The following is a 27,936-nucleotide window of genomic DNA, read 5'->3' as shown; positions in this document are numbered from 1 at the left end:
GTCCTGCCACTAACAAGATATAGGCTCTAAACAATGACACATTAAGCAGCGCAAACCGTCCCCGGGTCTGTCAAATGGCAAGAACCGAAACAGTGCGAGGAGTGAGTCTGATAGGATCAAGAACGAAGAGGCAAGGAGAAGAACGGAGGCGTACGACGTTTTCCAGCGGACATGAGGCGGAAATGGCGTTGGGCAGGAGACGTGGCCAGACACAATATCAAATTGACCAAAACACTAATGCAGTGGCGTCCGAGGGAGTCAGAGGGGAATTCCTGAGACACGCGTGTAAAAACTGGATCCAGACCGCTCAGCAAAAGATTGACAAGGAAATCTTTGTAAGACGTCTGCGTCTAGGAGTGGACATCTGAAGGCTGAAGGAGAAGAAAAAGGAGTTTGGAAATTCACGAGCAGAATGTACAGGGTGACTTTAGGAATTTAAAACTCTGCAACGACAAAAGGCAGAGCTAAGCACTGTCTGTCGGAGAATTAAGGGAGCTATAAAGTTTCATTTAGTTGTACATTTGTTCGCTTGAGGCGCTGTTGACTAGGCGTCAGCGTCAGTTGATGCTAAGATGGCGACCGCTCAACAGAAAGCTTTTTGTGTTATTGAGTACGGCAGAAGTGAATCGACGAGAATCCGCGGGAAACAACTCAGTATGAACGTGACTCGCCTAAGGTGAACGTTTTCTGTGCCATTTCAGCCAATAAAGTTTTTGGTCCCTTTTTCTTCGAAGGTGCTACTGTAACTGGACTACAGTATCTGGAGATGTTAGAGAATTGGCTGTTCCCTCAGCTCGAACAGGAAGCACAACAATTCATATTTCAGCAGGATGGAGCGCCACCACATTGGCACTTATCTGTCCGTAACTACCTGAACGTCAACTACCTGAGGCGATGGATCGGCCGCTAGGCAGCCCGTGACAGAGCACTTCATCACTGGCCTCCAAGAAGCCCTGATCTTACCCCCTGCGATTTTTTCTTATGGGGGTATGTTAAGGATATGGTGTTTCAGCCACCTCTCCCAGCCACCATTGATGATTTGAAACGAGAAATAACAACAGCTATCCAAACTGTTACGCCTGATATGCTACAGAGAGTGTGGAACGAGTTGGAGTATCGGGTTGATATTGCTCGAGTGTCTGGTGGGGGCCATATTGAACATCTCTGAACTTGTTTTTGAGTGAAAAAAAAAACTTTTTTAAATACTCTTTGTAATGATGTATAACAGAAGGTTATATTATGTTTCTTTCATTAAATACACATTTTTAAAGTTGTGGTATTCTTTTTGAATCACCCTGTATATTAAAACAGTACTATGAGGGGTGGGGTAAGGAATCATACGTGATCTATGTCAAGCTGGCGTGATGAGTTATTGAACCTAATCCTCCACAGTACAAATTGAACAGAAAAGGGGGTGACAAGCTATTCCAGCCAGTATAGAACCCTGCGAGCACTAGTTCCGTATAACCGACTTATCAGCGTGCGTCCAGCTGGTAAGCATTCTTCCGGAGCGGCACTTCCTCGACTGTCACGCTCCATTGTCCGCCCGCCTCTCACCGCGACCATTGTCCTCCCGAAAACTCTTATCTGCTGTGCCGGTCTCGCCCGCGAGTCGCGCACAACGCCGCGTTACGAGCGCCAGGTAATACCTTTCGTTTCACTTTCGTCGTAGCCAGCCAGTATCAGTTACATAGCCGCAGCCGGCAGCTCTCGGCCACGGATCACACACACACACACACACACACACTACACACACACACACACACACACACACACACACACACACGTCAACGTCAACGAAGCGCGATCCCATCAGCGGGTGCTTTCCTGAGACATCGCAAGTTCAAAACCGTCCAGCAATGAGCCCGATAGTAAGGCAAAGACTCTATCTAGTGTGTGGACATGGAAAGGAGAGGAAGGGCGAGAGGGGAGGGGAAACGGGAGGAAAATCGTTAACTTTAACGGCCCGCGTGTATACACTCATGCCTGTCCCATATCGCACACGTGGCCCCAGCGCGGTGTGCCGGATTTGTGGCTGCAGATTAAAACACCCGCGACTGGCGACCATATCCCTTATCTGTGTCCGTATACACAATCAACAGAATGGGGACTATGCTGCCCCCCCACAATGACTGGGCCGTTGCCACATAGCCCTAAGATATTATATTTCACAAAGCCTTTCGCTTCGAACGATTCAGTTGGTATCAGCTTACTGTAGTCAGTTACATTTTATTTTTAATCTCACTACGCGTTTCAGATGGTTAAACCTCCATCATCAGGTGGACTAATGTCATCGAAAAAGATATGCATACGTTGTGTACGAGACGACTTTTGGGTAACTGTATGGCAGCAGCAGCAGCAGCAGATGACAAATAACAAAACTCTCTCAGGCTTCTTTGCTTGTTATGTTCACATCACCTACAACGTCAGTTACACTTTTTTATACACTGTAGTGAGAAAAGTTGACGTATTAGAAGCTAGCAGGTGCAAAGATCATTTAAACTAATAATTTTGTGAACACTGACAAATTTAAATAACATTTTTAAACACCGTTATTACAGTATTGCAATTACATTGTGCGTCTGTGTGTTGTGTGTGTGTGTGTGTGTGTGTGAGAGAGAGAGAGAGAGAGAGAGAGAGAGAGAGAGAGAGCAGTTAGGAGTAAGGCAGAGCCATGGTTGTTAAGAATACAGATCTCTTTTGCAATAGCCGTATGCATCATGCCGCAAAAGATGTACGTAAATAATGATAAATGGATTCTAGTTCTAGGTGTCGAACGTTCTGAGTGGAGCAAAAGTAAGTAGCTCATGTACTAGTTGGTGGCTGTGTTAAAATTTACATCTATTACGTAACAAATGGTTGAATGACAAGAGACAAGGGACTTAGACTGTTAGTGTGTGAGTGGGTCTGTTGGATTTTGGGAGTCGATCGGACAATTGCTTCTTTACAACCAGTCATGAAAATATACAAATAACTAACTAGTTACTTATAATCCTACAAGCGGCTTCGGCAGTGGTCACTTAACGAGAATGCGAAAGATAACGCAGTTTAAGGCGTGTTTCTGCGCCTGAAGTTTTGTCACCTAATGCTAAAGACATTTAGAAGTTGTAAAACCTCACGTAGCAGACGAAAGGTTACACAGATAAACACGAGTTGGACCACAACCTAATGCCTATAAAAAAAATTCATAAAGGACGCAAATACCTGCCATGGAAGTGTGCATTGTGGGATCAGTCGTCATTTAGCCGCTTGTGACTGGCTGAGGAGTATGTTTCGCAGCGCTCGCTTAGCACAGTATTCGATATTTGTCCTGCGCCGATCTGCTGGAAACAGTCGAAAGTGGCCCGCAATGGATCATGGTAATAAAATAAACCTTCGAAAAGTGTTGGTGCCTGGTCTTTAATAGAATAACAGCCACGGAGGTCATTAACATCCGGTTGTTGTTGTTGTTGTGGTCTTCAGTCCTGAGACTGGTTTGATGCAGCTCTCCATGCTACTCTATCCTGTGCAAGCTTCTTCATCTCCCAGTACCTACTGCAACCTACATCCTTCTGAATCTGCTTAGTGTATTCATCTCTTGGTCTCCCCCTATGATTTTTACCCTCCACGCTGCCCTCCAATACTAAACTGGTGATCCCTTGATGCCTCAGAACATGTCCTACCAACCGATCCCTTCTTCTGGTCAAGTTGTGCCACAAACTTCTCTTCTCCCCAATCCTATTCAATACTTCCTCATTAGTTATGTGATCTACCCATCTAATCTTCAGCATTCTTCTGTAACACCACATTTCAAAAGCTTCTATTCTCTTCTTGTCTAAACTATTTACCGTCCATGTTTCACTTCCATACATGGCTACACTCCATACAAATACTTTCAGAAATAACTTCCTGACACTTAAATCTATACTCGATGTTAACAAATTTCTCTTCTTCAGAAACGCTTTCCTTGCCATTGCCATTCTACATTTTATATCCTCTCTACTTCGTCCATCATCAGTTATTTTGCTCCCCAAATAGCAAAACTCCTTTACTACTTTAAGTGTCTCATTTCCTAATCTAATACCCCCAGCATCACCCGACTTAATTCGACTACATTCCATTATCCTCGTTTTGCTTTTGTTGATGTTCATCTTATATCCTCCCTTCAAGACACCATCCATTCCGTTCAACTGCTCTTCCAAGTCCTTTGCTGTCTCTGATAGAATTACAATGTCATCGCCGAACCTCAAAGTTTTTATTTCTTCTCCATGGATTTTAATACCTACTCCAAATTTTTCTTTTGTTTCCTTTACTGCTTGCTCAATATACAGATTGAATAACATCGGGGAGAGGCTACAACCCTGTCTTACTCCCTTCCCAACCACTGCTTCCCTTTCATGCCCCTCGACTCTTACAACTGCCATCTGGTTTCTGTACAAGTTGTAAATAGCCTTTCGCTCCCTGTATTTTACCCCTGCCACCTTTAGAATTTGAAAGAGAGTATTCCAGTCAACATTGTCAAAAGCTTTCTCTAAGTCTACAAATGCTAGAAACGTAGGTTTGCCTTTCCTTAATCTTTCTTCTAAGATAAGTCGTAAGGTCAGTATTGCCTCACGTGTTCCAGTATTTCTACGGAATCCAAACTGATCTTCCCCGAGGTCGGCTTCTACTAGTTTTTCCATTCGTCTGTAAAGAATTCGTGTTAGTACTTTGCAGCTGTGGCTTATTAAACTGATTGTTCGGTAATTTTCACATCTGTCAACACCTGCTTTCTTTGGGATTGGAATTATTATATTCTTCTTGAAGTCTGAGGGTATTTCGCCTGTTTCATACATCTTGCTCACCAGATGGTAGAGTTTTGTCAGGACTGGCTCTCCCAAGGCCGTCAGTAGTTCCAATGGAATGTCTACTCCGGGGGCCTTGTTTCGACTCAGGTCTTTCAGTGCTCTGTCAAACTCTTCACGCAGTATCGTATCTCCTATTTCATCTTCATCTACATCCTCTTCCATTTCCATAATATTGTCCTCAAGTGCATCGCCCTTGTATAGACCCTCTATATACTCCTTCCACCTTTCTGCTTTCCCTTCTTTGCTTAGAACTGGGTTTCCATCTGAGCTCTTGATGTTCATACATGTGGTTCTCTTATCTCCAAAGGTCTCTTTAATTTTCCTGTAGGCAGTATCTATCTTACCCCTAGTGAGATAAGCCTCTACATCCTTACATTTGTCGTCTAGCATCCCTGCTTAGCCATTTTGCACTTCCTGTCGATCTCATTTTTGAGACGTTTGTATTCCTTTTTGCCTGCTTCATTTACTGCATTTTTATATTTTCTCTTTTATCAATTAAATTCAATATTTCTTCTGTTACCCAAGGATTTCTACTAACCCTCTTCTTTTTACCTACTTGATCCTCTGCTGCCTTCACTACTTCATCCCTCAGAGCTACCCATTCTTCTTCTACTGTATTTCTTTCCCCCATTCCCCCATAACATCCGGTATGGATCAAATAATATAGTTTCATAAAGTTCCGGTAGGTGGCGGTGCCAGACGTACCCTTCACAATGTCGTCTGTAACAGAGATGCGTTCCAAAGCAGAAAGCTGTCACTGAGTTTCTTCTGGCGGAAAACCAGAACATCGCAGGTATTCATAGACGCTTGCAGAACGTCTACGGAGACCTGGCAATGAACAAAAGCACGGCGAGTCGTTGGGCGAGACTTCGCAACAAGATCGCGCAAACCTGTCCGATCTCTCGCCTGCCAGCCGGGCCGCACGCGGCTGTGGCTCCTGCAGTGTTGGAACGTGCGGACACTCTCATTCGAGGTGATCGGCGGATCACAGTCAAACATCTGCCTGCTCAAGTGGGCGCCTGTGTTGGTAGTGCTGACAAACTTGTCCACTAGTTGGGGAACTCGAAGGTGTATGGCCGCTGACTTCAAAAAAAATGTTCAAATGTGTGTGAAATCTTGTGGGACTTAACTGCTAAGGTCATCAGTCCCTAAGGTGACACACTACTTAACCTAAATTGTCCTGAGGACAAACACTCACACCCATGCCCGAGGGAGGACTCGAACCTCCGCCAGGACCAGCCGCACAGTCCATGACTGCAGCCGCTGGTTTCCTCGCCGCCTAAGAGAAGAGCACAAAGGCCAACGAAGGACCATGTGCTTCAGCGTTGCGAGGCTGCTTCGAGACAATTATTGTCGAACATCGTCACTTCGAACCGGAAATAACAAACGGCAATGTGTGAAGTGGCGTCACACCACCTCTCCTTAGAAGAGCCGCACCCTCAGCCGGTGGCCATGGCGACCGTCTTCTGAGACTCTGAAAGGTTTATTCTGTTTGATGTTGTCCCTGTGTTCGTCGTCACAAAAATTCAAATGGACTTCTTCTCCATGACAACGCAAACCTGCGCACCTGGGAGGAGCTCACAAAACTGAATTGGAAAGTTCTTTCTCAACCACCATACAGCCCCGATCTCACACCTTCCGATTTCCGTCTGTTTGGCGCAACCAAGGACGCACTCCGCGGGGAGTAGTACATAGATGATGGGGTGGTTATTGTTGCTGCAAGACTTCTCTCCGACGTTACCAGTGGAGTGGTACCATGTGGGCAAACATGCCCTTCCAGTGAGCTAGACTAAGGCCGTCACACTGAACGGAGATTATGTTCAAAAATAGGGTTTTGCAGGCAAAAGAGTGGGGAATAATAGGGTGCATTGGAATTCTTTAATAAAACCAACCTGCTTGCATTACTTTTTGAACGCCGCTTGTGCGAAATTAGAATATGTCAAAAGGTAAGAATCAACTTAGTTATATCTGTATGTACGTATCTGTGAACATTGAATTATGGATATCTGATTACTGCGTCAATGACCGTATGAGCTATGAGTAAAAATCTGTTAGCCTTCCAGCATACATTTAGGTTTCTCAGGGCTCGTGCGAAGTTACACTAGGCGTCAAAAGACTGTCATACAACTGAGAATCTTATTGCATTACAAAAGTTGTAAAAACCTGTTACGAATTTATTACCTAAGTGTGCTTTATTGGTGTCGTAAAATTGGTACAGACTAAAAGCAGATTGTCAGTAGTTTTTTTCTCCTCCATTACATGTGCACTGTGCGTCTTAAGTTATTTTTAACTGTATATAAAAGGCTTTCACATTTCCGTGGCTTCCTAACAACGTGTGGGATCCGTACCAGGTCGGGTTGACAGGGGAGATTGAGAAGATCCAAACAAGAGCGGCGCGTTTCGTAACAGGGTTATTTGGTAAGCGTGATAGCGTTACGGAGATGTTTAGCAAACTCAAGTGGCAGACTCTGCAAGAGAGGCGCTCTGCATCGCAGTGTACCTTGCTGTCCAGGTATCGAGAGGGTGCGTTTCTGGATGAGGTATCGAATATATTGCTTCCCCCTACTTGTACCTCCCGAGGAGATCACGAATGTAAAATTAGAGAGATTCGAGCGCGCATGGAGGCTTTCCGGCAGTCGTTCTCCCCGCGAACCATACGCGACTGGAACAGGAAAGGGAGGTAATGACAGTAGCACGTAAAGTGCCCTCCGCCACACACCGTTGGGTGGCTTGCGGAGTATAAATGTTGATGTAGATGTTTGTTAATGTGTGCTTTTAAGTATTGCTTCTGCCTGTAGTGAAAAACTTTCCACCTACGCTGAGAGTAATGTTGTGGGTACCAGGTGGCTGACAGAACAGGGCGGCAGCAAATAGCAGAGGAGGCGGTGCCGGCGTTGCGTTACGAGGTTCTGATCCCGCAGGCCCGCGGACAGCTTCGGTTTGCAATTATTAGCTTTCACCGGGCACGCACTGGGCGCGATTGAGCAAGGCGCCGGCAGCTCGCGGCTTCGAAACGAGAACAGGACGGAACAGGCTGCGTTCCTCCGCCGCCGCGAATTCCCCCGTCCTTCTGGCCGGCTGCTGCGGGCGCTGCCCCAGCTATCGGCCACTCGCCGCTCCGACGCGTCCGCCTCTGTCGATAACAACGTTTACACACCTCCGCACTCACTGATAGTTTCCGCTGTATCAACCCGTCCGCGGCACTACCGCAGTGCTCCACGGCGGCAAGTAACTGCATCTTTCGCCCTGCTGTGACACAGAAATCTAGTCAGCCACGAAAGACACCGCGCTGTTACCGTGTAACATCGCATGCGCTTTCGATAAATGCGTAAATTTGGCGACGAGTAGAGTCCACATGTCCCCTCAATCATTCCAGTCCAGCTGAAGCGGCTCGTTGATGATTAGGTCCCGTACAGTTACCAAACAGCGGAGTTGTTGAATGAGATTTTCCCTCTGCAGCGGAGTGTCCGTTGATATGAAACTTTCCGGCAGATTAAAACTGTGTGCCGTACCGAGACTCGAACTCGGGACCTTTCTCTTTCGCGGGCAAGTGCTCTACCATCTCAGCTACCCAAGCACTTGCCCGCGAAAGGCAAAGGTCCCGAGTTCGAGTCTCGGTGCGGCACACAGTTTTAATCTGCCAGGAAGTTGCGGAGTTGTTGATTGCTACGTTCCACTTGCTGCTCCAAATAGTTCCAATCGATTTCTGTAGAATCAAGATCGGATGATCCAGTAGCCTTTCGAGGTGTGGCGCCGTCCCTGAATGTGCATCAAAACAGCAGTATAGACGTGCAGCCCTGTGAACACCTTCGTTATCGTCTTGGGAGTGTCCACAGTACACTCATCATGAACATGTAGAAGAAAAGTTCACCGAGAATGTTAAAACTCCCTGCAGATAAGAACCGTGTGCCTAACCGAGACTCGAACTCGGGAGCTTTACCTTCCGCAGGCAAGTGCTCTACCAACTGAGTTACCCAAGCACGACTCACGATGCGTCGTCGCAGCTTTACTTCCGCCAGTACCTCATCTCCTAGCTTCCAAACTTTAAAAATGGTTCAAATGGCGCTGAGCACTATGGACTTAACGTCTGAGGTCATCAGTCCCCTAGACTTAGAACTACTTAAACCTAACTAACCTAAGGACATCACACACATCCATGGCCGAGGCAGAATTCGAACCTGCGACCGTAGCGGTCGGCTTCCAAACTTCACAGAAACTCTCCTGCGCTACTTGCAAGACTAGCACTCCTGGAAAAAAAGGATACTGCGGAGACATGGCTTAGGCACAGTCTGACGCCTGTTTCCAGAGTGAAATTTCCATTCTACAGCGAATGTGTGCTGATACGAAACTATCTGGCAGATTAAGGCTGTGTGCCGGACCGAGACTCGAATTCGGGACCTAGGGACCACGAACATCGTCTGTGCAATGTTTTCAATACGTTGAAATTGTGAGTCGTTTTCACTACAATGTTCTGTCTAGTAGTGACTGTATTATGTCGGAGCTAAGTGAATTCGAACTTGGGCAAACTTCTGTTGCTCTTACGGGGGATGCTTCTGTAACGAAGATAGCTGAAGTGGTTTTCGTGTGTCAAGAGGCACCGTATCGAAGGTTTACACCGCATACAGCGAAAGCCGAAAAACATGATCCGTTAAGTCACGACGCCGACGAAAGTGTATGTTGAGTGATCGTCATTGAAGAGGGCTGTGACGAAAAATAAGATGACGACAGGTGCAGAAGACACGGCAGAATTGAATGTCGCACTCTCGACCGTTGTTAGCACGAGAACAACCCGAATTACAGGGCGAGATGGAATTCCAAAACTAGTCATCAGTTATGTAAATGCCCGTTGCAGGAAAACGTGGTGCCGAAGTTATAATACTTGGACTGTGGGCAATGGAAGAAAGCCATTTGTTCGGATGGATTTTATTTCAGACCATTTCAACTTCTGGCCATCTTTACTTCGCAAGAGTGAGAAATGGCAGCAAGTTCGGTGATGTTTTGGGCAGCGATATCGCGGTATTCCATGGGCACCGTGGTTACTAGGTCGCAGTACAGCCTAGGGTTATGTGAACATTTTGGCTGATCATGTTCATACCGTGGTACAGTGTTTGTTTCCAAGTGGTGGTGATGTGTTTCAAGACGACAGGGCTCCTGTTGACACGCTTCTCATTGTCCAGAACTGGTTTTGTGAGCGTGAGGATGAATTTACGCGTCTCCCCTGCCCCCAGAGTCACCACATACCAATATTATGGAGCATTTGTTGTCTACTTTGCCGAGAAGGCGGTGTTATTGCTATCCACCCTCATCATCTTTAGCTGAACATGCCACTATTTTGCAAGAACAGTGGTATAAGATTGTCTTGCAAACCATAGAGGACATCATCCATTTCGAGACGACTGCAAGCTGCTTTGGAATACGGAGGTTTACAGTAGTACGCAGTGCTGAGTATCTTCAGTGTGAAAAGTTGAAGCAGTAAGCTGATCATCGGCTCTTTTCAGCAGTGATATCCAAGGTCCCTTGATATCCAAGGTCCCTGGCGCGAACCCAGATGCACCTCAATAAGGAAAGCATGGCGGCAAGGTTGTTTAAATGTCACGCCACCGAGCAAGGAGTAACATCTGCACCGACCTTGGAGCACGATTTTGCTGCTGCTACGAACAGAGCACAGATTACGGGAAACAGTGTATGCTAGCTAAGCACGATCGTAAGAGTACCAACGCACGTTTTCTCGGCACGTACAGCGGATGGATGAAATAATGGAAAAGCAAAAAACACAAGACATTACCATACGTAATACGGTATAGGGAAACCGTCGGCACTCAAATGGTTCAAATGGCTCTGAGCAGTATGGGACTTAACATCTGAGGTCATCAGTCCCCTAGAACTTAGAACTACTTAAACCTAACTAACCTAAGGACATCACACACATCCATGCCCGAGGTAGGATTCGAACCTGCGACCGTCTCGTAATGGATAAATGCAGGTCCTCTATGCTTTTCAAGAGAATAGTGTGAAATAGAAGTAAGTTCAGGTAACGACGACAGAAGTGCGTAGAGCTCACACACCCACCTTGCCAAAGTAGAGGAGAAAGGCTCAATAATACTGTGCTTGTTATTTTAAATTGCGGGCAACCACAGCCAAACTTCCACATTTTGAAAGACGTAATCCGCGCTGGTTGTAGAAAACTTTTTATTAAAAGTCACGACCTGTTTCGCGATGCTAAAAGATATCATCAGGTGATACAGATTTTTTTTTAATAGGTCATCGCCGAAATATAACTGCCTCAGAGTCACTCTCCTTCGCCGGCCGTTGTGGCCGAGAGGTTCTAGGCGCTCAGTCCGAAACCGCGCAACTGCTACGGTCGCAGGTTCGAATCCTGCCTCGGGCATGGATGTGTGTGATGTCCTTAGGTTAGTTAGGTTTAAGTAGTTCTAAGTTCTAGGGGACTGATGACCTCAGATGTTAAGTCCCATAGTGCTCAGAGCCATTTGAACCATTTTGAACAAAACGAGCTGCCCTTCCTTGTACTTTTTCGATGTCATCCGTCAGTCCCACCTGATGCGGATCCCACACCGCACAGCAGTGCTCCAGAATAGGGCGGACAAGCGTAGTGTAAGCAGTCTCTTTGTTAGACCTTCTAACAACCCTACCACAACAAAGGTAAAAAATTAATTATGATTGTAGTGTTGCTCACGCTGCTAAATATTGCATTTTCGGACAATAACAAAGTTATATTATGTGGCAGGTGTCATTAGAGCACAGTTAATGAAGCCATTTCTTGAAATAATGGATAAACTAGGCACTCATCTTTTCGTGTTTCCCACGCTGGTCTCGTTGTCAACTTATGTCTCAATCGTCGAAAATCTAGGTAGTGATGATTCCAAGCTCGGATGCAAAGAGGCCTAGATGTTATTCTGCGATATTCAGAAGTTTTACAGATGTGTTTCATAAACCATTCTTGAAGATTAAACTTTTGCAAGTTAGGACAATGGTGATGTAAAAAAGTAATCAGCACTCTGAATTTAAGTTACACTTCTTTTTTATTACTTTTGTTGCAATATCACATAACTCGTTCCAAAACATCGGTTCACAATATAAAACATACTTGAAAATATCTTCCTCACTGTTAAAGTTCACATTTCATAAACTCACTATAATTTGCGTCTTTTTAACATGACGACCAAAGCTTGACTCCCTAATAACCGCTTACGCGCCCAAAAATCAGAGTTACAAGTACGTCAAAGATCATAGTGACAAAAGAAAGAATACACATAAGAATAATATCATTGCAATATATACATATCGATGTATCGAAGTACCTCTACATTAATGAAATCAAATCTGACTGTTTCACAGAAATATGTTAACTATTTTACAGAAACACAGTAGAATACTGCTAGTATCGAGAGGTTTGCCGTAATGGTTACGTAATTCAAGTACCATTACAACCTGTTGCGCCTTCTAAGTGTTCTACCAATGAATCGCAGTCTTTGGTTTGCTCTTCCCACAATATTACCTATGTGATCGTTCCAGTTTAGGTTATTTGTAATCCCTAAGTTACGGAAGCACCCCACATTCGAGCACCAACAATCTGCCCACGTTCGAATTCGCTTAGCTCCAGCATAATGCACTCAGGACCCTGTTTTAACCACGGCTGACACCTGCCATGTACTGAGGATCCTGAACAGGTGTGAGGGTATCTACATCTTGTGGTGTCACAGCCAGACACCACACTTGCTAGGTCGTAGCCTTTAAATCGGCCGCGGTCCGTTAGTATACGACGGACCCGCGTGTCGCCACTGTCAGTGATTGCAGACCGAGCGCCGCCACACGGCAGGTCTAGAGACACTTCCTAGCACTCGCCCCAGTTGTACAGCCGACTTTGCTAGCGAAGCTACACTGACAAATACGCTCTCATTTGCCGAGACGATAGTTAGCATAGCCTTCAGCTACGTCATCTGCTACGACCTAGCAAGGCGCCATTACCAGTTTATATTGAGATATTAAAACCTGTACAGTCAAGAGCGATGTACACCAATTATGGATTAAAGTTAAGTATTCCAGCAACTACGTTCTTTTCTTACTAGACTCAACTACTTTACTGTTCCAGACCTCACGCCAGTCAGCGTGAGCATAACGCTGTATTGTGTTCGAGTATAATGACTTTTCTGGAGACGAGAAATCTACTCTGTAGGAATCAGCATGGGTTTCGAAAAAGACGGTCATGTGAAACCCAGCTCGCGCTATTCGTCCACGAGACTCAGAGGGCCATAGACACGGGTTCACAGGTAGATGCCGTGTTTCTTGACTTCCGCAAGGCGTTCGATACAGTTCCCCACAGTCGTTTAATGAACAAAGTAAGAGCATATGGACTATCAGACCAATTGTGTGATTGGATTGAGGAGTTCCTAGATAACAGGACGCAGCATGTTATTCTCAATGGAGAGAAGTCTTCCGAAATAAGAGTGATTTCAGGTGTGCCGCAGGGGAATGTCATAGGACCGTTGCTATTCACAATATACATAAATGACCTGGTGGATGACATCGGAAGTTCACTGAGGCTTTTTGCAGATGATGCTGTGGTGTACCGAGAGGTTGTAACAATGGAAAATTGTACTGAAATGCAGGAGGATCTGCAGCGAATTGACGCATGGTGCAGGGAATGGCAATTGAATCTCAATGTAGACAAGTGTAATGTGCTGCGAATATACAGAAAGATAGATCCTTTATCATTTAGCTACAAAATAGCACGTCAGCAACTGGAAGCAGTTAATACCATGAATTATCTGGGAGTACGCATTAGGAGTGATTTAAAATGGAATGATCATATAATGTTGATCGTCGGTAAAGCAGATGCCAGACTGAGATTCATTGGAAGAATCCTAAGGAAATGCAATCCGAAAACAAAGGAAGTAGGTTACAGTACGCTTGTTCGCCCACTGCTTGAATACTGCTCAGCGGTGTGGGATCCGTACCAGATGGGGTTGATAGAGGAGATAGAGAAGATCCAACGGAGAGCAGCGCGCTTCGTTACAGGATCATTTAGTAATCGCGAAAGCGTTACGGAGATGATAGATAAACTCCAGTGGAAAACTCTGCAGGAGAGACGCTCAGTAGCTCGGTACGGGCTTTTATTGAAGTTTCGAGAACATACCTTCACCGAAGAGTCAAGCAGTATATTGCTCGCTCCTACGTATATCTCGCGAAGAGACCATGAGGATAAAATCAGAGAGATTAGAGCCCACACAGAGGCATACCGACAATCCTTCTTTCCACGAACAATACGAGACTGGAATAGAAGGGAGAACCGATAGAGGTACTCAAGGTACCCTCCGCCACACACCGTCAGGTGGCTTGCGGAGTATGGATGTAGATGTAGATGTAGATGCCTTTCGGCATCCTCGCATAGTGACTTGGCTGTCTTGTACAAGACAGCCAAGTCACAACACATCTAAGTTACTCATGTTGGCAGCTGTTCTTTATTCGAGTTTTGGAATATTTATTGCGTCTTCTTCGGTTAGGGGCCTTTCGGAAAAGCATGTTTAGTATCTCCGCACTGTCGTCGGAAACATTACCGTTGCTATCGCGCAGAGGAAGGCGGAAGAAACGTTCTAGTACCGGCAGAGTAATTTCGCGTGTGTACGGTGGCTGAAAAAGTTACTCGGCCGAGCAAGTGGCTACGGGCCTCGCGGTTAGTTCGTTGCGGCGCGGCGCGCGCACGGCGCCGGCGGTGAGGACAGCGGCGCGTAGGAGGGGTTGCCTAGCGGGCAGGCGCCCGGCTCCCCGCAGCGCCAGCGCAGCGCGGGAGGCGGGCAGTCGCGCAGTGGGTGCCGCGCGGTGCGGACGTGTGTACCGAGTGCTGGCAGTGGTCGCCCGTGTCCGTGTGGGCCGCGATGTGAACTGGCGATGGAAGCAGTGCCCGCCGACGACGATGGCTGCGTGCGCCTCGTGGCCGTCCGCAGCCTGCCCGGCGCCGACCTCAAGTCGGTGGCGGTGGCGACCGCCTCCCCCGAGCACGGGGGCGGCTGCTGCCCCCGTGTCCAGCAGCGCAGGGAGCGCGACCTGCAGAGGATGGCCCGCCGGCGCAGCTCGATGGCGAGGGCGGCGTCCGTACCACGGCTCAGGGTGAGTCTCGGTGCCCCACGGACGTGGAGACAAATTACGTGAACGCAAAGTGACCTGCAGCGGTCACCGTTGCACCTACGTAACTTAATTACATGTTTGTATGGGCCAAAACTATTCTATTAATTTTCTGAAGCGTTTTGCATTTCTAGAAGAGCCACTAATTGCTTCCTCTTACGTGTCACCCGCGAGAATGCCTTGACTCGAGGTGACATGTAGACCTGCCAACAATTGCTCTTCCCGCCCACCATTCGAGACTGGAAGAAGTGACAATCGTAGACGAAGCACCCTCCACCACTCTGCTTTCGAGGTGTACATCTTTATGTTATTCACAACTCTGCACCGGCGCTTGCTATGCATGGTGCACAAAAGACTCTACTGTTCGTATTCGTCAATGACGATTATTGCAAAGACAAATGTGAAGTCTTTCTTTGAGTTCAGTAGTAGATACCAGAGTATTTGCCGTTTAAACATCATTTGTGCGCTCGAAAGAGAGCGTCGCATAATCATATGAAAGATCCCTCTTTTTCCGTGTACGATTTTTACCAACATCAGCGAGTGCTAAATTTTTGACTTGCGCTTTGTACCGACGACAGTGATGAGATTTTTGTGTCATGAGCTTTTGAAGATGGTCAGTGGCTGAAATGCGTCAGGAAACTGATAAAATATGCGTGATATAGACATACAAGAAGTTACGTTTTACAGATGCGTCTCAGTGCTGTAGTAATCTTGGAAGGACACTTGCGTGCGTGACTCACACATTTTCCATATCTTGCTGGTGTTTAGGACTGATCAGTCCGTCTCCAGAACGCGAAAAGAGCTGTGACGCGCCAAACAGTGTAGTGTCACTCGTTTTCGTCGCTCCGTTATGGTAGAGTTATTACAAAGTGGTTTCAATCGTTTGTTCCTCTTTTACTGCGTCAGGCATATGCCCTAATATATACAATACATGCAGTCGGACAGGCTAGCCCACAATATTTGCGGATTACACATGTCGCGTAGTCACACCCACTAAACGGATATTCGAAACATAAAAGAGAAAACGTTGTCGGCCGTAGATATTGGCTCCTCTACATGTTGCAACTGTGAATAAACATTGAAGTACATGTACTAAGTTCATTATTACTTCACTAGCACAAATGCACATAATGGCCCATACACTGTACTACCCTTCGTTAGCACAGTGCCTGAGTGACCAGTTCATACTACTCATTTCATCATATCACATAAAATTTCTCCGCACTGAGAGAGTCTTTATTTCTTTTGCGTTTGTTTGTTGTTGCTAGCCATTCAGATTGTCTGCTACTAACTAAAAACCTAAACTCCTCCCGAACAGGCCATGAAGGCCCGTCGGTACCGACCGGCCGCCGTGTCATCCTCATCCCATAGGCCTCACTGGTTGCCTATATGGAGGGTCATGTGGTCAGCACACCGCTCTCCCGGTCGTATGCCAGTTTCCGAGACCGGCGTCGCTACTTCTCGATCAAGTAGCTCCTCAGTTTGCCTCACAAGGGATGAGTGCACCCCGCTTGCCAACAGCGCTCGGCAGACCAGATGGTCACCCATCCAAGTGCTAGCCCAGCCCGACAGCGTTTAACTTCGGTGATCTGACGGGAACCGGTGTTACCATTGCAGCAAGGCCGTTGGCCAGATTGTCTGCAGCAATTTTTATTAAGACTTGAAAAAGTTTCACGCACATGAATACACACCGTACATTAAAATAGCCGAAAAATACGGCATTGTGCAGGTAATCATTTTGCCAATCTGCTGTTAGAAACAAAAACAGAAAATGTGTTGTGTTTGTAGTATAATATCGAAAAAAATTCAGTTACATGTATTCTTGAAAACACCTTCGAAATTATGAAACAATCGTACAAAGAAATATGCCTAATGTACAAACGTATATTTACAGTACCCCAGAGAGTTTGTTTATGCTGGGCGTAGCTGCTTCGCGATTTTGTAAACGTCTCTATGGCGACGCCTCTTCATAGCTCCATAGACAGCTATTGTTTTCGTCTACAAACGTTTGCGCTTTGCAGAAGAAAGCTGTCAGAAAGGGCTGCCAGGTGTCAGGGATTTCCTTAAGTTGACTCGACTGTAGGAGTGTTAGAAGTGAAGAGTAAATGTATTAAAACTTCATGCATTTTTTCACTCATCTCGATGTTTATGACGTCGTATCTGCTGAACTATGAGATGCAGGTGTTTCTTACACCCACGGCGAGTGTTACCTGACAGTAAGGAATATGTGTAACAAGTTTGGTTGAAATCCGTCGAGTGGCTTAGGAAAATACGTAAATACATTTTTATTATCTATATGGGTTATTTTTCTGTCAGTTTCAGTCATATTCACTGAGTATTGTTGCATATTTAATAACGAAAATATACGAGCGTTAATCTGCAACGCGAAAAGTTCACACATTTTTAAGGTTCGATTTTGTGATACACATCTGCACTGCATACGTAATCCACACGGAGTTACGACCACACCCGATTTGTTACCTGGACCCATGTTGCTAAATGAATTATTGTTATTTGGGAGACGTGATAGTGGATGACAGAAACTGAATGTTAACAACGCGGCGAACAGGACATCTGATGGAAAATTTCGAGCACAAACTTTGAACAAGCGAAATAATTGCAATTCTTAATCAACTTACGCTACAAAATGACTTCGGTGCACGTGTCCGTAACGTCTCCTGTTCGACAGCTGCAAAACAACAGGCCTGAATATGAGCAATTAAATTATTTTTCACCTATATTTCTATCCTCACACTCCGTCTAACATGCCAGTTGTACCATTTGCCGTAAACTAACACCTCTAACAGCGGGCCGCGCGGCGTAGCCGTGCGGTCTTAGGCGTCTTGTCACGGTCCGCGCGGCTGTCCCCGTCAGAGGTTCGAGTCCTCCCTCGGGCATGGGTGTGTGTGTTGTCCAGCGTCAGTTAGTTTAAGTTAGATTAAGTAGTGTCTAAGCTTAGGGGACGATGGCCTAAGCAGTTTGGTCCCATGAGATCTTACCACATTTCTAACAGCGGAATTATTGTACATTGTCTTTCAAGAGGCATCCTTGTAATGGTGGCTCAAGTTTTGAAAACAGTTACAGATACTCGCCGTTGAGACTTAGGTATCATGCCACAGTAGAATTTTGACAAAATGTCATTGATTCAGAACGCTCCTTGACAACACAAACATATTATCAACACTGCTGCGCATTTATTGGTGCTATCGCACCTTTTTTTTAAGTTTTTGACTTGCGTTGTTTCGTTGTTTTTACAGAATTTTGTTAGTTTACTTCTTCACGAAACTGAACTGATAGCGACTTCTGAAAATATATTTCCATTTGACAAAGCGTTCGTTTGAGAGTTCTCTGGAGGGACTGGTGGAGGAAAGCAACAAATAAATGGCCTTAATCGCCTTTCGCCTCGAGGCACGACAAGGAAGTTCACTCCGAGCGAAAATGTTTATCTTTGACGTCCGCACTGAGTGCAGTTTAACGAGCAAAGTTCCAGCGCCGCTCTCTAAATACAAGAAATACTTTTCTCGATTCGGCTTTCCACTGGGAGAATTCCGATTGTTCCGCTGAATGCTCCGAGAGTTCGCAGCAGGGGGCGCGGCGAAAGCTGTAGCCGGCTGGAAAGCAGATACCGACAGAAGACCTGGCAGGGGCGGTCTCTTCTTTCAGCGGCGGTCCCGCGAGAATGGAAAGGAGGAGGCGCGTCGGTCCGCATCCGGCGTCGGCGTCGGATTCCAGACAGACTTGTGTGTGCGGAGTGAAGGGCGCCCGTGGTCTGCCACCGCGAAGGCCCCGGGGTCGTCGCCGTGGCAACGGCGAAGCGCGGCTGGCGAGCTCCCAGCGACTGCACGCGCCCGCGGGGCCGTCCGCGAGCAAACCCTGAGGCACCGTCCGAATTAGCGCCGGGGTGTTTTGATGCGAGGTGCATCAGGTGCTAAACTCGTCCGTCACCGCACGCGCCGCTCTAGTTCTGGGAACTCGGAGGATGATGTTATATAAACGCTCTGACAAGTTTCTAGATGAAAATATCGCGCGCGCGGGTCCGTCCGTGAACATTCGCTCCACCTCGACCTTCAATCTTTTTCCCTTGCGAACTGTTGACGGGCTTTACCTTGCTCCCTGCTTTTGCGTTTCTTTCTTGTGACCGCTTTATCGGCCCAGGATTGTTTTCCCAAGAAGGAAAGTTCCAGTCCTGAGGCGCCAGACGCCTGCCTTTCGCCCTCGCTCGTCTGCTGCAGTCAACGAAACGATGGACACAAAATTTGTGAAACCGAAACAGGTAGATGACTAATCTATGTAAAACCACGACAACTACTACTTTTGTCCTCGCTTTATCTTCACTCCAAAAGAAATGCACACTATTTTTGTAAAAATACAGTTTTCATTCTGCATGTGTGAAAGTTTTACAGTGTGTAGATACATCCTTCCCGCTTGTTTTCAAACTTAGTTCAACCTGTTCCCGTGGGTGGCGCCGTCACAGCATATCTTCAAGATGGCTGCTACACTTGAAGTTCGTCAGAAACAACGTGCTGTCATAGAATTCCTGTGCTGTGAAAATGAGACAGTGGGAAACATCCACAAGAGGTTGAAAAGGTGTATGGAGATGCTGCTGTCGATCGCAGTACAGTTAGTCGGTGGGCAAGCAGGTTACGTGATGAAAACGGGCACGGCAATATTGAGGATTATCCTCGCAGCGACAGGCCTCGTGCTGCACACACTCCAGACAATGTGCAGAGAGTTAACGAATTGGTGACTGCTGACAGACGCATCACAGTGAACAAATTGTCGCGCTATGTTGGGATAGGGGAAGGAAGTGTTGGCAGAATACTGAAAGTGTTGGCGTTAAAAAAGGTTTGTGCCAGGTGGGTTCCCAGGATGTTGACAGTGGCTCACAAAGAAACAAGAAAAACGGTATGCAGCGAACTTTTGGAACAGTACAAGAATGGTGGAGATGAATTTCTTGGAAGAATTGTGACAGGTGATGAAACATGGCTCCATCATTTTTCACGAGACGAAGAGGCAATCAATGGAGTGGCATCATGCAAATTTACCCAAGAAAAAAAATTCAAAACCACACCTTCTGCTGGAAAAGTTATGGTTACGGTGTTTTTCGATTCCGAAGGACTCTTGCTTGTGGACATCATGCCAAGTGGAACCACCATAAATTCTGATGCATATATGATGACACAAGAAACTTCAAGCTCCAGTGAGTCGTGTTCGACCACATCGGCAAAAGCAGGATGTTTTGCTGTTGCACGACAATGCATAGCCACATGTCAGTCAAAAAACCATGGAAGCGATCACAAAACTCGGATGGACAACACTGAAACACCCGCCTTACAGTCCTGATCTGGCTCCATGTGACTATCATCTCTTTGGGAAACTGAAAGACTCTCTTCGTGGAACAAGGTCTGAAGATGATGACTCCCTTGTGCACGCTGCCAAACAGTGGCTCCAAAAGGTTGGTCCAGAATTTTACCGTGCGGGTATACAGATGGTTCCAAGCTGGCGTAAGGCAGTTGAGCGTGATGGAAATTATGTGGATAAATGAAAATATTGTTCCTAAAGGAAGTATCTACACACTGTAAAACTTTCAAACACGTAGAATAAAAGATGGATTTTAAAAAAATACTGTGCATTTCTTTTGGAGTGACCCTCGTATCTTAGTATCCGTTCCCTGTTTTGCTGTGTGGCTAACACAGAGTTTCTCCTCCAGTCTCCACTTTTCCACCCCCGCCGTGTCGTTCATACAACTCTTTTTATCCGTGTTTCATCCCCCCATCCCTGCTGGCTGTGTTAGCCAGGGGCAGCGCAAGATCATTTCCAGCCGCAGTGTGCGATGTTGGGGTACTCCTCTCTATTTGATTTGCAGACAGGGGGCAGCACGGGGGAGGTGCAGACATTCCCAACATTGGCCTCAGAGTCAGGGGAAACGGCTGCTGAAACCATTTCGTAAACGCGTCTGTCTCGCGTATTCAGAGCCACAGATAGTATACTCTACACTAGATACGTGAGAAAATGTGGCAAATCGCGGATGCTGATTTCGATTTCATCAAAGATGTCTAAACATCGATGACCGATAATAATCGACCTGTTAAAAAATGGCTCTGAGCACTACGCGACTTAACTTCTGAGGTCATCAGTCGCCTAGAACTTAGAACTAATTAAACCTAACTAACCTAAGGACATCACACACATCCATGCCCGAGGCAGGATTCGAACCTGCAACCGTAGCGGTCGCCCGGCTCAATCGACCCGTTAACATCGTTGCTAAATAATGAATTTATATCATGAGGTGTACAAATATGTAACACTTATTAATCAGTAAATACAACGACAATTAACATTACGTATTGCATAAATTTTTGTCTACAGACTGTAATGCTTTTTATTACATTTTGGTAGTGCCAGTAATGATACACCTATAAACCAATTCTTTCTGCTCACTCCACATTGCACGTAACACGGAATTCTCCTCCAGTTTTGTGATGCCTTCCGAAACAATATAAACGTCAAATAATGAAAAATATCTAGCGTTAACAAGCCGCTGATTTCGGTCGTTGGCGAGTGGGACGTTGCTATACTGTTGTACCATTTGGTAATCGCCTTTAATGTTAACACAGACCTCGGGAAAATGGAAAAGAGTGCCGAAAGTGTTTATTATTCGTAGTAAGTAGCTTTCAAAATAACAAACGAAAAGTGTAAAATTATTCGAGAACTGATAGAATACAAACATTGTGAATATATTGATTTCCTGTAAGTGCTTAAATGTAGGTGCATTAAATATAATCTTACGTATCACGAACGGGAAATGTACGTTCATAAAAATGTACTTGCATAATTCGCAGTATCATTCGTAATAGTTAAAAGAAATAATCCAGACAGTACGGGCGAACAGTATTTCACATCACGAAAGCATGAAATGGATGAACAGTGAAAGGCATTAGGGTCCACTCTTAATTACAAAAATAGCCTTAGTTCGTTCCTTCAAAAATATTGCCCACCCCACTCTATGGCAACGTTTGACAAGTCGCATTTTTGTTGCGCTGGTGTTGCTATTAGATATGTTCGGAAAAAAGATTGTTTTGAATAACGAAAAAATTATTGACTGTGGTGAAAACTAGCGTTTTTTTTTTTTTTTGTCTATTTTCAGCGTCGGCGGTCGATATCTTGTCCTTAAATATCGATGTTACAGTATTACAGGAACTTTAACATCGATATATTGTGAATATTGCAATGATCATCGAACATCCAGTCTGTCCACGGTTTCGATCCTAGTACCAGTGAACATTGCAAAAAAGTACGATCCAACCAGTTCAATGGATACTTGTACCCCATATTAATTATTGCGTAAGGTGGCTTATCTGTAGGACAGCGAGTGTTAGAAATATGAAAGTATAGCGATATTGACAAATGGTCTTCTTTCGTCATTACTGTGCATCAGAACGAGGTAATATTGGGGTTTAACACTGCGTCAACGAGATGTCATTAGAGAAGGTCACTAAGGTCGGATTGGGCAAATGTAGGAAAGGAAATCGGCCCGCTTTAAACAATTTGGGGCAATCGTGGAAAAGTTGACTCTGGATGTTCGTCCTCCAGAAAAGAAGCACAGTGACTTACCACTGAGGCGCCACACTCGGTTTGCGCATCAAATAAGAGCAGTGAGCGCTCCTTGCGATTTCTGAAATGTTGTGCTACTTTGGATACAAAATCTCTGCACGCTGATGCCTTCTTTCAGAGCCTGTTATTGCTATTTCAGTATTCCTACAAGGGTACTTAAAGATAAGAATCTACAAAATGAAATCTGCAATCATAACAGAAAGATTCATCGTGTTTTGGCCGAGCAGCGTGGTTACACGAAAGAAGAGTGTACTTGTATGAGGAAAAGCGTATAGATCTCCGTTCGGGCACCTGATTTACTTTTTTCAGTGTTTTTCTTTAATCATTTTATACAAAAAGCCGCTTGAACAAGAACCCGTTGGTTTTTTATTTCCCTTCCTACTGATATATTCGACTATAAATTAGCGTCTAACCGTTCTTTGTGTTTTTCACGTACCCTTCCCTAAATTCAGTTCACGTATGAGAAAAATCTCATTAGAAACAGAGGGTGTCACAGGTGAAATCTATTCCTATAAAGTACTTTACCCATGCATGTTTCCGCGATTTCTTAGTGCACTTAATAGTGCTAACTGTGTTCTGCATGTCAGCTGATGTTTCATTACAGTTTGTCATGCGCAGATTTGTTGTTGGTGTTCGTGTTTCCTATAGCGGTAAAACTGTTGTGAACTGTTGGCAACTTACAGTTCATAGTGTTTTTACGAAGTAGGAACCAAAACTACCAACAACAAAAATCTGTGGATAACATATTGTATTGAAACATTAGCTGACATACAGAAGGGAGAGCGAGATGAACAACAAGAAGTGATGTTAAGTACGTTATAGGGTAACCAAAAAACATGTGGCTGAAGAGAAACAAACAATAAATTGTTTTTTGCTCTCAAAGCATATTGTTTATCGCTGAAGTAAGCTCTGACACAGGCAGCAAGCTTCTCAACACCATAATCATCTCGAAATGAGTTCTGCTGACCTAGTAATGGCTGCTGTCGGCTAATTTTACGTACCATTTCGTAAACAATGACCAAGACACCGTTTCACTGGCAGATTCTAGTTAGCTTTGCCGTCGTATAATTTATTTTAAGGCGCTATTCGACGTTATTTGTGCTCTCGGGGCGCAGGAAGGGGCCGGCAGTCTGAGTGTCTTCTGGCGCTGTGCAGCCTTGGCGTTAGGGGAGGCGTTCAAAGAAAGCGGCCCCTCAAGGCTAGCCACAAGGGAGGGGCGCGTCCGCATGTTATCCCTCCCTCACGCCCTCATCACGTCGAGGGGTCGCGCGCAGTGTCTTACTTCCCGGGGGGATCCGGCCTGTTACTCTGCTATCACTACCCGCTACGTCTTAGCACCATCTGTATCAACTAAAATGGAAAGTTGATGTTCTCCTTGTGATAAACATCGCCATGTTAGCTACAGTGAGCCATAAAATTCGAGCTGCTGTAAAGCACTGGATTGTGCCTTGCTTTAACATTTTGATAAACCTACTGCTTCGTAGTTCCTTTTACCACACTTTCATTCTCAGTACACGCTCACCAGACAAAATCTTAGACATCTAGACACCCCCTTATAAGAGAGCACACTAGTCGATTCCGAGCGTCTGAAGTTGACCTGATACCAGGCAACCATGTGATTAGGAATGCAATGTGTGTTCTGGACCGAATTTGCACTTATGACGTACTGAAATATGCGATGCCACTGACTTGTAGCAGGGTCTGGAGACGAATGTCACGTCTCGTCCATGACAATCGCCTTAAAACCTGACAGGAATTGCGGCTGTTCGTGACTGCTGGTCCATCTGAACTAATTTTCGAGTGAAAATTGCGAAAGGAATTGCATATAATCGGCATCTGAAATCGAGTACTACGCAAAAGGCCATTGCTCACAATAGCAGACAGAGCTGCGGTCTTCACTGGGCAAAATAGCAAAGAAACTGGACAGTTCGTCGACTGAAGTCGTGTTGTGTGGCTCGTCGAGTCGTGCTTATCCCCCTTCGTGTGTAATGATGGCCCTTGGAAGCGTTTTGTGTCGAGGTTGTAGTCTAGGCTGAACGACGTTCTGTGGGTGTTTCCGTAGTATGACGTGGATCGACTCATTCAAGTTACCGTGAGCATGAGCCAGGCTGTTCACTTCAACATTCTCTGTAACCAAGTTTTTCCCTTTGTTCTACGTATTCGTGTCGAGTATACTGTGGCCGCTCCAAGGTGACACATCTGCGCTCACAGGGATGATGCACGCATACGTGCCTGCTAAATCAGCTGATGTCAGCCCATAGAAAATCTCTACTAGTGCTGGACGGAGGGTGAAACGTAGCGATCAACATGCCAATAGTGTCGTACCCTCTACGGAATCCAGTAATCGATCAGTGGCTTCAGCTTGTTGATGTACCTACATTTAAGCACTTGCAGGAATACCTCGGACCATGCGAAAAAACGCACTAAAAGATTTCTAAATAGTTCAAAGAAGACAGGATGATTCGTGAGGCGTTCGTCAGGAAGCATACGTGTTTACGGCATTCAGGCACTGAACGGGACTGTAGGAAAGCCGTCGCTCATCATCGGAATGCCTCTCTGCGTAAACAAATCGCAAACAAGATCGCATATAAGTAGTACCAACACCACTGCATTGTAACACAAATGTAAAAGTTCGATTTATGATGGAAACTTTTCCGGGTGTTGAAAGAAACAAATTATTAAGTTTCGTACGCGATAATTAAAGAATGAAGTCTGATATACGTTGAAACATGTGGACAGTAAGATAGAAGACATTTGTGTGACGTAGCGAATAGCCGAAGTAGAGAAGATATAATAACACTGACAATAGCAAGGACAGCTTTTCTGCAAAAAACAAATTTTCTAAGATCGCCAGCCGCTGTGACCGAACGGTTCTAGGCGCTTCTGTCCGGAACCGCGCTGCTGCTACGGTCGCAGGTTCGAATCCTTTCTCGGGCATGGGTGTGTGTGATGTCCTTAAGTTAGTTAGGTTTAAGTAGTTCTAAGTCTAGGGGACTGATGCCCTCAGATGTTAAGTCCCATAGTGCTTAGAGCCATTTGCATTTGTTTGCTAACATCGAATATGAATTTAACTCTAAGGAAGTTTGTTATGAGGTTATTGTCTAGAATGTAGTCTTGTGCTGCAATGAAATGTGGACGACAGAAAAGAATAGAAGCTTTTGAAATGTGGCGCTACGCAAGAATACTGAATACTTTTTAATAGTGAACTGTGATGTATTTCGCAAGGACGTTTTTATGCATCCGGAGACAAACCGTTGTTTACCATTAATAGATACGTATAACTACCATAGGCTACTGTAGACCACCAAAATTAAGCGTGGACTACTTTAGTTTTCCTAGTAGCTTTGATCACTTAAGGATGACCCGCGTTATCTGTACGTTAAGCGTGTCGCATACGCATTGGGCTTTACCTCTTATCTCGATCGCTTTGTTTACGTATGCTGCCAGTGTCTTACCATGTCCCCCCAAAAACGGGAGCGGTAAATCGTTTAGAAACTGAGTAAAGATAAACAAAGGGCCGAATAACCTACGCATTTTTTTTTCTACGTAGTTATACTCCTTCTGTTACTTACGAATAAACAGTATTTGTAGCAGAACTGAAATTGTCAAGGCTTAATTCAGATTTTACTCGAACATTATTGATTTGTAACGTAAAACAGAGAGATGTTGCACAAAAATTAAGAAAAAATACAGATTTATCATATAGCGCTAGGAAACGCAATTTCCTCATCAAAAAGGTAAAAAAAAAAACACAAATCAAAAATATATCAGTCATGTCTTCAGTACTTCGTCGAACATGTATAAAACATGTTTCTGTTATTCATAAACAATTTTCACATTTATCAATAATACCAGGAAACTTGCCGGCGATCATAGGAAAGAACGTTCTGTTGAATACAAAGTAGCAACAATAATTACGAGTATATACATATTTTTGTATGTCTGCGCATGTAAACTGCACGTGCGTCAAAAGTAACTGCTTTGGTTGTACGAAAGCGCAGAAGTTACGCGATCAACTAACTTTTATTTCTTACAAAATGTAGTTTATATACTGTAAGGATACAAAATCCACAATGGACGAACACTGAATAATGTTCGGTTCTAATTATGTGCAAAACAAAAAACAAAGCAAACAAAAAAACACAAAGAAGTCATCATCTCCCAGTTTCTCTTTCACATGTTCATTTATGTTTCTTTCTCTACCAATGCAACCTGTACTACCGGTAACCCTACCATTTTACAATCTAATTTATATAGTCTACCAAATCTACCGAACCGTAGTTTTGGTGGAGTGCAACTTTAACTATTCCTCGCCATTACAAAAGACATGGAGCGGAACGAACGGGGACAAACGGAATGTGGACCAAGCCAGCGACCGCCACAGGTCTAGTTATATCACGGAAAGCACAGCTCATGTTACGTCGTGTTTACGTAACAGTTGAGAAAGGAGCAGTAAAGTCCGTGAGCCGTGAGCTTTCCATGCAGGCACTTCCGACAACACCGTGTCCAATTACTGTCCTTGGTGATAGTACACGGCAACTTCGTGCGTGCACACGTAGAAAATCATAGCCATAGCGCTGACACATCGCCCAGTCTTCCGACTTTCCCCGCTGCTGCTCATAATGACACTGGAATCACCACACAAACGACACCCGGGGGCTGTCTCTGGCAGCCAAAAACACCTGCTGTTGTGACGACTGGCACGTCACTGGAAAATTTCCTCAGCTTTTCATTTGCTTCATATGAAAAAACGAGCCCAAACTCCTTTGTGTTCTTAAGCCTCCAATACTGAAAAATTATGTGTCTGTTATCTCACATGGCACGTATGAATAGAATAATATTTCTGTTTTGTCCTTCGCTTCTTGTGTCCTAAAAGACACATTTCGCACAATTTCGTATTTACAAATTGTATGACCACAGATTCTCCCCTCTGAAACCGATCAAAATTATGGATTTAGCTCACTTCCTCCTATACTTTATCATGTGCAAACTTTCTCTCGTTTGTACCAACACTTCCCCTCGTTTGTACCAACACTTCCGATAACATAGAGCCAATACACATAGTTACTTCCATATCTGTAAACACGAGCCTTTCGAAACGGACAAATAACGGTTCTTCGATATAACCGAGGGAGTATCTCTCATATGCGCTATTATTATTATTATTATTATTATTAAGAGTTTATCTTCTCTATACGTAAGACATTAAAAGCTAATTTCTGAGTGGAATGCCGGCCGAAGTGGCCGAGCGGTTCTAGGCGCTTCAGTCCGGAACCGCTCTGCTGCTACGGTCGCAGGTTCGAATCCTGCCTCGGGCATGGATGTATGTGATGTCCTTAGGTTAGTTAGGTTTAAG

At 45.1% G+C, this 27,936-nt stretch overlaps 1 protein-coding gene and 1 pseudogene across 1 annotated transcript in view; one reads left to right on the top strand and one right to left on the bottom strand.

Moving 5' to 3' along the window:
- LOC126188364 (puratrophin-1-like) overlaps positions 1-27,936 on the top strand; it is a 1,249,514-nt gene that overhangs the window by 1,022,325 nt on the left and 199,253 nt on the right. The gene's annotated exons all lie outside the window — the stretch shown is intronic.
- LOC126189904 (5S ribosomal RNA) lies at positions 16,479-16,596 on the bottom strand (annotated as a pseudogene).

This window comes from Schistocerca cancellata, chromosome 5, assembly GCF_023864275.1.
Source record: "Schistocerca cancellata isolate TAMUIC-IGC-003103 chromosome 5, iqSchCanc2.1, whole genome shotgun sequence".
Taxonomy (NCBI): Eukaryota; Metazoa; Arthropoda; class Insecta; order Orthoptera; family Acrididae; genus Schistocerca; species Schistocerca cancellata.
Note: the sequence above shows the minus strand (reverse complement) of the source record. Positions and strands in the feature narration are given on the sequence as shown.